The sequence below is a fragment of the Pinus tabuliformis genome, chromosome 5_2 (genome assembly GCF_031772625.1).
Source record: "Pinus tabuliformis cultivar Carrire ecotype Pingquan chromosome 5_2, CPIR1, whole genome shotgun sequence".
In the NCBI taxonomy this organism is placed as follows: domain Eukaryota; kingdom Viridiplantae; phylum Streptophyta; class Pinopsida; order Pinales; family Pinaceae; genus Pinus; species Pinus tabuliformis.
Genome location: NC_142306.1, coordinates 935240278 through 935253064, shown reverse-complemented (window position 1 = coordinate 935253064; position 12787 = coordinate 935240278). Strand labels below are relative to the sequence as shown.

General features: G+C 38.0%; 2 pseudogenes; both read right to left on the bottom strand.

Moving 5' to 3' along the window:
• Positions 1–5310: 5310 nt before the first annotated feature.
• On the bottom strand, positions 5311–6419 carry LOC149162343 (3-phosphoinositide-dependent protein kinase 2 pseudogene; annotated as a pseudogene).
• A 5206-nt stretch (positions 6420–11625) lies between these two features.
• Positions 11626–12232, bottom strand: LOC149162342 (3-phosphoinositide-dependent protein kinase 1 pseudogene; annotated as a pseudogene).
• Between the last annotated feature and the right edge of the window lie 555 nt (positions 12233–12787).

Here is a 12787-nt window from a genome sequence, read left to right as displayed (position 1 = left end):
AAGGATTGGTGTCCTGGGAGTTGGTGCTCCTAAATTCAAGATTGGTGCCTTGACAAGACAGAGTTGATGCTCTAGAGGTTAGAGCCTCACAAAGAGTCCAAGTTGGTGCTTGGGAACTCATTGAAATCATATATGTATATATATTGTACTTGATTTATTGCAAAGTTCACATTAATAAAAGCATCTATTCCTATTATCTATTTTTGTGTTCCAAATATAAATGTTTTTAACTGATAAAATTAATAATTGAAAAATAAATATTGATTCACCCCCCAGTATTTCCAACAGTGGATCCCACATAAACCAAGTCCTATTGCAATAGTGGTTAGAAGTCTCCAAACAAAATGGCTAAAGTGAGTGGGGTCCACAGAAAATTTTGGACATTTATTCTAGAAGTATTGAGCATTTAAGATAGAGTGCACTAGATGTTAACAAGTGAAGATGCAAAGTGTGTGATGAGAAACAAGGTAAAACCCACACTGCTACCAAACAATGTGGGCCTAATTAGCTTGGGTTAAAGTTTAGTTTTTCCTTGATTTGGCTTCATACACTTAAGTATCAAAAGGTTATCACATGGTGCTTAGATATGATTGCTTTTAAGGGATAAGGATTACACTAGGGAGACAACAAAAACTTACGACTTTAACAAGTCACACTCACGACAAGCATTAAAAGTTGACTAATGAGTCTACATGAGGACATTCCTCTAGTCACCAAATATGATATGTAAAAACCTAGACTTCACTGACAAAATGACAAGGATGTTTATAGAATGCCTTAGCATATTAGGACACTACTGCTTTCTTTTTCCCAGATAATGTGATGTTGCTCTTCCAAAATTTTGCATCGCTATCACACTAGCCAAGCTCTGCTATTATTCTAATGCTACTCTATTATGTGCTATTGTACTTTGTTTTTACAATGTCATTTTTGAGAGTTGACATGGATGTTGTTACTTAGTCAAATCAACCAAGACCATTACAACAAAGAATTGACCTCTTGAAAAATCAACCAACTCTACTATCATAGTTACGATCCTCCATCTTAGTTTCTGACAAAAATAAAGCACCATTATGGCATTACTTTCATTTCTAGTAATTTGTTACAAAAAGACTCCTTAGTTTGAACAATCAAATAATAGAAAGATTTTCATGTTGTTACCTAGATTAGACAAGAGAAAAACTACAAGATAGAAACCCTCAACCACCCACAATAGGCAACATCTTGCATTTCACCTCTTGACGTCATGCAATATTTTACAAGCTTATTATTTTTTTTTTATTGTGCTAACCTGTAAACTATGAATTCCCAACTTCCTGCTAAGGAGGAAGGGTCATCCACTTTACGAGGGATAATTTTGTATTAAAAATAACAAAGTTGTAAGTTCTAGCATTTTAATTCTTGTACTAATTTTAATTCATCATTGTTACAAGATTCTTGTTGAAATATTCTTGTTACTATTGATTAACTTGAATAATACAAATTGCTCATCAACATAATTGTCTTTTGATTAATCCTTGCTAATTGTGTACTATTATTCCATTGTTACTACAAATTTATAAAAGTCACTTTTAGATGCAAAATATTGGTTAATATTAATTAATTTAATTTTAAATTAATACTAATCTAACAATTTAATGTCAATAACTATCATTTTGTAGAATAAAGTACCTTGTTTTGATGCAATAAATTATAAACTTTGTATATAATAAAGAATAAATCCAAATTAAATTAAATTTTAAACCAACTACCCTCCCAAATAAGAAAAAATTATTTTACCTTATTTCATTTAAAAAAATAAAAATAAATAAATAAAAAATAATAAAAATACACCCAAAAAATACTTAATAAATCAACTCTCACATTACACTATAGGGTGCAAAAAAAACTATTTAATTTAAAAAACAAACTTGCAATATTTACTTCATTTTTAATGGAATTAAATTTTAAACCACCTAACCCCCTCTTATGCAATAAAATATGTATATAATAAATTAAATTAAATCCAGATTAAATGAAATTTTAAATAAACTACCCTCCTAAATAGGATTAATAAAATATTTTTAAAATGGCTAGCATCTGTTGGCTGAGGGTGCTGAAAGCAGGGTATAAATGCAAGTGCCGAGCTAGGCTCTGGACAGGCCTGAGGGCTTGGCTCCAGATGCAGCAGGATGAACGGCATTTGAACCATAGCGAGGGGAGGGGTACTATGAGGAGCCTCGGGAGATGAGTCAGAAACCCCATTCCCTTGGCCACCTGTGGGCTCAGGGCTACCTTAACTCTCAGATGGTGAAGCATGGAAGAGAGGCATTGTATGAACAGCAACGATGGGATGATGCGCAGGGGTTGACGGATCCACAAGGCATCACTAGACAGACTATGGCTCGAGCAGCGAGAGGGCATGGTCGAGGAAGGAGAGGCCCGGCCCATCAGGCAGACAAGGGGTCGAGCACGTCGGAAGCTCGCAGGGGTCGTAACCCTGTCGAGCACCTCATAGCAGAGGCAACAGCGACATACCGAGATGAGACGGATGTGGGAATTCGGAAGCTGATTGAAGACTAGGAAGCAGAGATGAAGCAAGAAAGTGAACCAGAGGAACAGATCGACAATTGGATGACGATGGTCCCAGATCCAGGGAATACCCATGGTATAATTACTTAGTTTCAACACAACCTTTACTTGTATTTCTTAATGAAAAGTCTTCTTGGAAAAGCGATGGAACAAATCTCTGTGGGGATGGCGGTAACAGTGCAGGACCTACCAAGTTATAAAAAAGAAATGGAAGAAATCCTCTTTCAGTTGCACAAACAAGACATCAAGATGGATCGAATCGACCGCCACATCCCTTGCATCCTAGAGTTGTATGGAATGCCAGGGGAAACTATTGAAGACCCTGCTCCTGTAGTCTCTTTCTCTGATGAGCAGAACGAGCAGAAAGACTAGATTCCTCATGCTTAGTTTTTGTTTATGCGGTTATATTTTAAGTTTCCCGTTGCATATGCTAGTTTTTACAGTTATCTAGTATTTGGACATGAGATTGAGACTTATATAGCTTGGCTAGAAAGACTGAAGAAATTTGTTTTTTGGATGACGTATAGCACTGACCAGTGGCCAATAGACTTGGCTGCCCCTCGAGGCAAGTTGAGGCCACCCGGTCAATCTGTGTGGTGTAAATTTGCCTAATATATAATAGAAAATGGATGGATCTACCAAGCTTAACAAATAACAACAACAACAAAAACAAAACAAACAAACAAACAAACTTGTCATAAATTAATATTTGAATTTGTAGAAAATTTCTATATAAAGCTTGGTAGGAATAAAATATTTTAAAAAGCAACTCAACTAGTAATAGATGTGAAAATGTGATATATACCAAGAAATTGAAATTTCAAATCTCCCTGATTTACTTGCCTCTGCGAAAAAATGCATATGTAAACACCTAAGACTTATAATAATAAGAATCAAAACCAACCACATTTGAATTTCAAATTCCCTAATTTTCACATATGTAAACACCTAAGACTAATAGACTTATAATAAGGATCAAAACCAACCACATTCGAATTTCAAATCCCCTAATTCACCAGACTTTGCATAAAAAGCATATGTAAAAACCTTGACTTGTAATATGTAAATACTAAAAACCTAGACTCCCCAAAAACAACAAATCATAACTATGACATGAAACAAATGGAAATGATTTAGCAAGAGACAAGTGAACCCAATTCATAATAAACCACATCGGGTTGTTCTTAGACTGGACATTTCTATTCTTCTTCTTCGACCCATCTTCCATGTATCATAAAGTGCACCACTACGAAGCAACAACAGATACTCGTGCAAACCCACGGTACCTCCTGTTATCACAAAATCACTACTGAGGGATGCAACTAAGCAAGATTTCATGTAACTCTTTCAACCTATCTTTAGACCAAAGATTAGCCTCTTTGATCAGAGAGGGCTCTCTCACAAACTTATTGATAAAATCCTTCACTACAATAGATGGCTAACTCTTTATTCATTCATGAAAGCAAAGCTGGTTGGAAACATATCAAACTGGTTCTCATTGGGCTATGGAGTCTCATATATTAAGTAAACAAGGAAAACATAGTCATCTCATGGAAGTCAAGGCTCTTTGCATCACATGTCAAACATACTCCATCACAACATAGCTTGCCAAACACACAGGAAGTCAGAGCATAAGATTATGAATTCTGAGTGATTGTGTTACAACAAGGTTACAAAAGAACATAAAATATAAAATACCATCATTATATTTGAACACAACAATCCATCGAGAATCTTGAGTAGAGAACAACATTGTTTTACTATTACTGTCAAAAAGGTCTTACAATGGCCCAAAACAACTCTGTTTTTCTATAAAATGTCCAACCCTTTTTACATCCTACATTGATCCATATATAGGCAAGCAAACTAAACCACCTCGAGCTTCCTCCTCCAGCATGAGGGGAGCCTCGAAGGTGGCTATTAACTATTCCTACATGCTATTTAATTAATGCATTTATTACAAAGTGCTGAAATGTAATTGCACACAATCCTAATCAAACTAAAACATTAATTCCTTTCTCCTCGTATGCTTGATGCTTTTCTGGCTCTTGACACATGTCCTTTTGCTGGTTGAGTTGAGAAGGCTGAGCTACAGATACAATGAATACTGATTTTGGATGCTTGAAAGCGCTGATGGCTCATTAATTTAGCAAAAGATGTGCTCCTATTTTAACGGTCTCTGTCTCCCATTTTCCTTCATCATATAAATACCACGCTCCAAACTCTTTAAACCTTTAATGACAACGCATAATAACCATATGCCATATGATCTAGATGCTTCATGGACCAAACAGGTGTACCAACCGAACATTCTGGTAACCCCACCAATACCCTAGTAGCTCGGTCATAAAGTGCCATTGAGAAAACTTTATGAAAATAGACAAAATATTTTATTTTCCCTTCAAGACCTACACCTGTCACTGTTTGAGCTGTTATGAAATCCATGTATAATCTCCCTCCTGTGTTTGAGACCTTCTTTTACCATTAGCTGACCTCATCATCAAAATTCATTGTTTTTCCACAAAACAGCATTCTACAGCAGTTTCGTAGCGCGCTACGAAACTGCTGTAGATGTCAAAACAGAACCTATGTATCTTTGAAGCGTTTTTTGCTTAGATTCATGATCTCTTCAGACATTTGTACAGCTATTAGGAACCTAAATAGTTTTAAGAAGATGAAGCTTACTTCTGTCATTACATATCACAGCAAACTTGATTAGCATCAAACCAATAAAAAGCTTTATAAATCCCAGCTGGAACATAAAGTCACTGTAGTATTCCTTGCTGTCTTCAAATCTTCAAATGAGGTGGTCTTTTTCAAAGTACAGATCTTAAAGTTGGAAGAATTCAACACTTGGACATTAAGCTCCTTAGGATTATCAGATCAAACTATCTCACCCTTCTGTACCAATTTGACTGGGTCTATATATATCAACTTCGGCTTGTCTGTCAAAATCAGCTGCATCTTTTTGTTGTAAAGTTTCCGAATTTTCTTAACCAATGAAACCATCACAATGAACTCCCCTGGATCTAGAAATTTCTCCCATTTAGAGTCAAAAGCATCGATAGTAGAAAATTTAGCCTTGTGCTCCTTATTCTCTACTGCCACTGATGATGAGGCCAACTCTTTCTCTTTGGGAGGTGCTTCATCATTAGTAGAACCACATCCAGCATGTGAAAGAAGCCACCCAGCATCTTCAGCTTCATCTTCCTTGTCAACAGTTAATGGTGGGGCTAACTTTGGAGCCAGCATACCCCTAACATTATCCCAGTCAACTCCCTTGAAGAAAGGATGGCTCTTGAGAGAAGCATACCCTTCAGGGCCAAAAGCTAATCTTTTAGATGGGTCCATATCCAGAAAACAATCAATAAGGCGCCGTGCTTCAGAAGAAAAATATTCAGGAAATTTGAAATCTCTATCCATGATCCTTTGGAATGTGAGTCACTCACTGCCATCTTTAAAGGGTGATATGCCAGACAGCATCTGATACAAAGTGCAACCCAGTGCCCATAGATCTTTTCCAATTGTTGGAGGTGCATGCTTAAGGACCTCTGGCGGAACATATGCAGCCTTACCAACAAATGTGCAGGCCTTCTCGTTTGACGTAGTCGGAATAATTGAAATTGAAGTGTTTTCCATTGGTTTTACACTGCCAAAATCTGCTAATTTCACATGTCCATCTGCAGTAAGAAGTATATTCTCTTTACATCTCGGTGTATTAGTCCTACTTTGTGAAGGTACTCAAGGACATCCACAATCTCTGCAATATAGAAACGTGCTTCATCCTCTGAAATACGAGATTTCTTAACAGCACGATTTGAATCCCATCCCAGGATAGGAAGCAACATTCCATGACAGTACTATGAAGATTGCAAACATGTTACAAATTGCAGATTGGTTAGCAAACAAATTTGTGAAGATGACACCCTCTGCCCAAATCGAAATGCATACTCTGTATTCTAGTAAGCCAACACCTTGGCCGCTACTGCCATCGCTTGGCCTTCATGGATCCAAACTTCTTCCTTGGCTTACCGAAACTTGTCTGGAATTCATTTAATGTCAACAAATATAGAGAAACCCGTGAGAAAATGGAGGCGGTGTCATTGCATCATGGGAATCAAAAATGGACTTTTAGTATGATGCAGACCATCATTTATTTGATCCTTAACAGTGAATTCTTCATATAGACGCTCATCCATTAGCATGAAGCCACTAATCATGCTCTATGTTGTCTGCTACTTGAACTCTCCGCCATCCTACTCCATGTGCATAAAAATACAACCCAGCTTTACAAAATACTCGGGCTCCTTAACACCATTCACGGTCATGAGGATCCGATTTAGCATGATACCGAGTATGTGGACGTATATAGATCAGCCAAAAGGCCAAACCTAACTCCTTCAGCGCCATCTGTATTATGACTCATGTCGGTGCCAAACCAACGACCTGAAATTTCGGTTCTTATTTAAAAGTGCATTATGTCCACTTTATGACCACCGCAACCTTTGCTTGTACAACCTTCCCTTCAGAAAAACTCTCTTCAGTTTCTCCAGACTATCGCACCTTGGACATGGAAGAACCTTGCCCTTATAATCAGGCTTCTTCTTGGGTATCATCGAAGACACCTTACGATCACTGGTACCAGAGCTGTTGCTCTTAATTCTCGCACCTGCACATGATCCCTCATCAACTTCCATTCTCCCTACATTTGGTTTTTTCGCCTGACAATTATCACCAACATTACTATATTCGAACGAAGCTCCTTCATCTCCTACAGCACGGCTGAGTTTGTCATTCGTTGAATATTTGCCTGCGCTGTCTTCTGTAGAAATCGGTGTTGAAATTGTTGCTCCAAAGATTTTGAACGGGAGTTCCAAACACTTGGGTTGTACAGCAATCACTTTTTCATCCTCTCCACAAGTTTTCGCCAAAATAGAAGACATGTTATACTCCTGCTAGGTAATGAGGACACTGCTGCCACACAAGAAAACAATATTGAAGAACAAGGAATACAAAATAGTATTAACACTGGAATTGTCCAAATACTGGCATTGGGCAGAGCGATGAAGAGAGGGTGTATAAAAAGGTGGCCAAAGTTGCAAAATGGAGCACAGCTGACTAGCCAGAGAGGCCAGCACGTGCTTCTATTCCTTTCCACTCAACACCTTTTGCCTTTATCTAGATTCCAAAGTATGCAATCATTCTACCTGTATTTTAAATCATAATAAACAATAATGGGGGTAACATAATCTAGGACATTGTCAGGCTGTCTTTAGGCTTTTTGGCTGTTCTTTTTACCTAGCTTTTCTATTACTTTACTCACTCGAGTCTCTTTTCTGCCTTTTTTGGTAACCCTTTATTAATCACAAACACCTGAATGGCTTCAAAGACTTAAGGTGTTCTTGTTATATAGGAGTAAAGTGGGGGATATGAGAATCTTTGTGTGTAGAGGAATAGACACAAAGTGCAAGAAAAAGCAATAAGGGCTATCAGGTCCTTCACATGAATTGCCCAAGCAACTGCATTGAATTGGTTGTAGACTTGCAGGTCTCTCCACATCATTATCATCATTGAAATGAGTATCATTCATGGCATGAAGTACGTGTCCCTAAAAGATGTTTGCAGCCTTCCTCCAAATAAGAAGGTATAATCCCATATAACTAATTTTCTGCTGCTGCAAATCCTGTTGGATGTTGAGTAACCAAAAGCTGGATTCACGTCCTAAATACTTGTGCCATTTCCTGTGAGATTCCCACTTGATGCAGATTTCTGAAAGAAAGCAGAACTCTGTACAATAGGCACGCTATGATATTGATCTCCACTAGATACCAGAACTTTGACCAATATAGTGGGATTATAGAGAAAGCCTTGAAGATGAAAAACACAGCTGTATTATTTGTATATTGATGATAATAACCTGCACTGTGACATGTTGCGCCAAACATTCCCACAGAACCCATAGAAGACAAAAGTGATATGTGTGAATTATGGTTTCGGACAAATTCCCAGTTTTGTAGCGCGCTACGAAACCACTAAACAGTTAGCGCTGCGAAACTGTTAAAAGAATTCTGGCGCTGCGAAAACACCCTGACTTTAAGCTAGACTAAAAAATTTTGACAACAGCATTTTCAGTGATAACAGTGGCTCCACTTGGGATAGTGTGCCCTTGTGGTGCACTAAGAACATGCAGCTCCAGTGCCTTATCCATTTTGACAAACTGAAATTTGCTTGACAAGCATGACTGTAGGAGAATGAAAACTACATCTACTGAAAAATGCTCAGTTGACCTTGAGCTTATTTGCAATTACCTACCTACCTACCCTAACAATTCAAACTTCCCTCAGCTCAATCAATATGAAACTTCCAATGCAGCCAATCATTTGTTTTATCTGACATTTGATTTCTTTGACTGTCCCGGAGTTCAGATCCAATATGACAGTGTAATGACCGCTGCCACTGAAATCTTCTCTGACTGTATCGGATTTCAGAGCCAATGTGATATTGTAAAGACCGCTGCCACTGAAATAGTCTCTGATCTTCATAGGAAAACTGAAACACTGGAGAGTAAAACTCTTCCATGTAATCAGCTATAGGATCCCAGAACACATGATCAGCTTGTCCTTCCTTGAAACTTTCCAGCTGTGCAAACTGATCTTCAATCACAGTGTTCAGTTCCTCAATCATGAAAGAGAATGGAAGCAGCATAGTCTCCTTGCGCTCTGTCACAGAAAACTTTTGAGAATAATAATCATGATCATGAAAACTGTATGCTTGAATTTGTCCTTCTAAACCTTCAATTTCTTTCTCAATATCTTTGGCAAATTCATCAAAAAATTTCATCTTATCCTCTGACTTGCAGTCAAAGGATTTCAGATATGAGGATAAGGACAAAGAAAAAGATTCATTTGTTTCTTCTTTACTGTGATCATCATTCCATTGTTTGAAACCCTCCACTGAAGGAGAGTTTGCCACCACCTCTGTCCTATCTGTCCATTCATCCAAAAACATGAGCCAAAGGTCTTGAAATGACTTAATGGATTCGGCAGGCAAGCATTCAACCCACTGTTTGCATTTCCCTTGAAGTGAATCATAAAACAACCTTATGCAAACATCTTCATGTTTAACTCTAAGAAGCTCAGCAAAATGACAAAAATCTGAGATATGCTCCAACGTTAAACTCAAGTCTTCACCGTTAAATTTTGGACCATTCCTTAGAAAGTATGCATCCTTGGGAAAATGATTTGGGAAACCATGAATTCCTGAGAAATCTATGCATGCATACCTTGAACAAAGAAGGGCAGCTTCTGGGTCTTTCATAACTCCAGTGGAATCACCATGAATATATAAACCTTGAATTCTTCAACAAGGGAGTCGCCAAGGTAGATTTGCAGCCTTGAAAATCATTTTAACTCCTGCTACCTTCAGAAATTCAATCTTAAGCTCCCGGCAGACGCACCAAAATGTTATCACAAAATCACTACTGAGGGCTGCAACTAAGCAAGATTTCATGTAACTCTTTCAACCTATCTTTAGACCAAAGATTAGCCTCTTTGATCAGAGAGGGCTCTCTCACAAACGTATTGATAAAATCCTTCACTACAATAGATGGCTAACTCTTTATTCATTCATGAAAGCAAAGCTGGTTGGAAACATATCAAACTGGTTCTCATTGGGCTATGGAGTCTCATATATTAAGTAAACAAGGAAAACATAGTCATCTCATGGAAGTCAAGGCTCTTTGCATCACATGTCAAACATACTCCATCAAAACATAGCTTGCCAAACACACAGGAAGTCAGAGCATAAGATTATGAATTCTGAGTGATTGTGTTACAACAAGGCTACAAAAGAACATAAAATATAAAATACCATCATTATATTTGAACACAACAATCCATCGAGAATCTTGAGTAGAGAACAACACTGTTTTACTATTACTGTCAAAAAGGTCTTACAATGGCCCAAAACAACTCTGTTTTTCTATAAAATGTCCAACCCTTTTTACATCCTACATTGATCCATATATAGGCAAGCAAACTAAACCACCTCGAGCTTCCTCCTCCAGCATGAGGGGAGCCTCGAAGGTGGCTATTAACTATTCCTACATGCTATTTAATTAATGCATTTATTACAAAGTGCTGAAATGTAATTGCACACAATCCTAATCAAACTAAAACATTAATTCCTTTCTCCTCGTATGCTTGATGCTTTTCTGGCTCTTGACACATGTCCTTTTGCTGGTTGAGTTGAGAAGGCTGAGCTACAGATACAATGAATACTGATTTTGGATGCTTGAAAGCGCTGATGGCTCATTAATTGACCAAAAGATGTGCTCCTATTTTAACGGTCTCTGTCTCCCATTTTCCTTCATCATATAAATACCACGCTCCAAACTCTTTAAACCTTTAATGACAACGCATAATAACCATATGCCATATGATCTGGATGCTTCATGGACCAAACAGGTGTACCAACCGAACATTCTGGTAACCCCACCAATACCCTAGTAGCTCGGTCATAAAGTGCCATTGAGAAAACTTTATGAAAATAGACAAAATATTTTATTTTCCCTTCAAGACCTACACCTATCACTGTTTGAGTTGTTATGAAATCCATGTATAATCTCGCTCCTGTGTTTGAGACCTTCTTTTACCATTAGCTGACCTCATCATCAAAATTCATTGTTTTTCCACAAAACAGCATTCTACAGCAGTTTCGTAGCGCGCTACGAAACTGCTGTAGATGTCAAAACAGAACCTATCTATCTTTGAAGCGTTTTCTGCTTAGATTCATGATCTCTTCAGACATTTGTACAGCTATTAGGAACCTAAATAGTTTTAAGAAGATGAAGCTTACTTCTGTCATTACATATCACAGCAAACTTGATTAGCATCAAACCAATAAAAAGCTTCATAAATCCCAACTGGAACGTAAAATCACTGTAGTATTCCTTGTTGTCTTCAAATCTTCAAATGAAGTGGTCTTTTTCAAAGTACAGATCTTAAAGTTGGAAGAATTCAACACTTGGACATTAATCTCCTTAGGATTATCAGATCAAACTATCTCACCCTTCTGTACCAATTTGACTGGGTCTACATATATCAACTTCGGCTTGTCTGTCAGAATCAGCTGCATCTTTTTGTTGTAAAGTTTCCGAATTTTCTTAACCAATGAAACCATCACAATGAACTCCCCTGGATCTAGAAATTTCTCCCATTTAGAGTCAAAAGCATCGATAGTATAACATTTAGCCTTGTGCTCCTTATTCTCTACTGCCACTGATGATGAGGCCAACTCTTTCTCTTTGGGAGGTGCTTCATCATTAGTAGAACCACATCCAGCATGTGAAAGAAGCCACCCAGCATCTTCAGCTTCATCTTCCTTATCAACAGTTAATGGTGGGGCTAACTTTGGAGCCAGCATACCCCTAACATTATCCCAGTCAACTCCCTTGAAGAAAGGATGGCTCTTGAGAGAAGCATACCCTTCAGGACCAGAAGCCAATCTTTTAGATGGGTCCATATCCAGCAAACAATCAATAAGGTGCCGTGCTTCAGAAGGAAAATATTTAGGAAATTTGAAACCTCTATCCATGATCCTTTGGAATGTGAGCTACTCACTGCCATCTTTAAAAGGTGATATGTCAGACAGCATCTGATACAAAGTGCAACCTAGTGCCCATAGATCATTTCCAATTGTTGGAGGTGCATGCTTAAGGACCTCTGGCGGAACATAGGCAGCCTTACCAACAAATGTGCAGGCCTTCTCGTTTGACGTAGTCGGAATAATTGAAATTGAAGTGTTTTCCATTGGTTTTACACTGCCAAAATCTGCTAATTTCACATGTCCATCTGCAGTAAGAAGTATATTCTCTTTACATCTCAGTGTATTAGTCCTACTTTGTGAAGGTACTCAAGGACATCCACAATCTCTGCAATATAGAAACGTGCTTCATCCTCTGAAATACGAGATTTCTTAACAGCACGATTTGAATCCCATCCCAGGATAGGAAGCAACATTCCATGACAGTACTATGAAGATTGCAAACATGTTACAAATTGCAGATTGGTTAGCAAACAAATTTGTGAAGATGACACCCTCTGCCCAAATCGAAATGCATACTCTGTATTCTAGTAAGCCAACACCTTGGCCGCTATGTTGAAATTTGGTACCGGAGGACAAGTGGTTCCCTAAGGCTTTGATCTTTGGCCTAGGG